The following is a 216-nucleotide window of genomic DNA, read 5'->3' as shown; positions in this document are numbered from 1 at the left end:
AACGGAAGTGGTTGTCAGTCACGCGCGTTCATAGGTGAGAATGATGATAAGTGTCACGGATCATCACATTCATCAAAGTTAAGTGTAACGTATATCTTGGAATAAGAATAAAAGAGAATTGAATAGGAAGTAATAGTAATTGTATTGAAACTTGAGGTACAGCAGAGCTCCACATCCTTAATCTATGGTGTGCAGAAACTCCACCGTTGAAAATAT

The 216-nt window shown here is 37.5% G+C and overlaps 1 pseudogene; it reads right to left on the bottom strand.

The window, feature by feature from the left end:
- Positions 1 to 216, bottom strand: part of LOC107484300 (protein LPA3-like) — a 9,145-nt pseudogene that overhangs the window by 2,848 nt on the left and 6,081 nt on the right.

Source organism: Arachis duranensis, chromosome 1 (assembly GCF_000817695.3).
Source record: "Arachis duranensis cultivar V14167 chromosome 1, aradu.V14167.gnm2.J7QH, whole genome shotgun sequence".
NCBI lineage: Eukaryota > Viridiplantae > Streptophyta > Magnoliopsida > Fabales > Fabaceae > Arachis > Arachis duranensis.
This window is presented reverse-complemented; position numbering and strand designations above follow the sequence as displayed.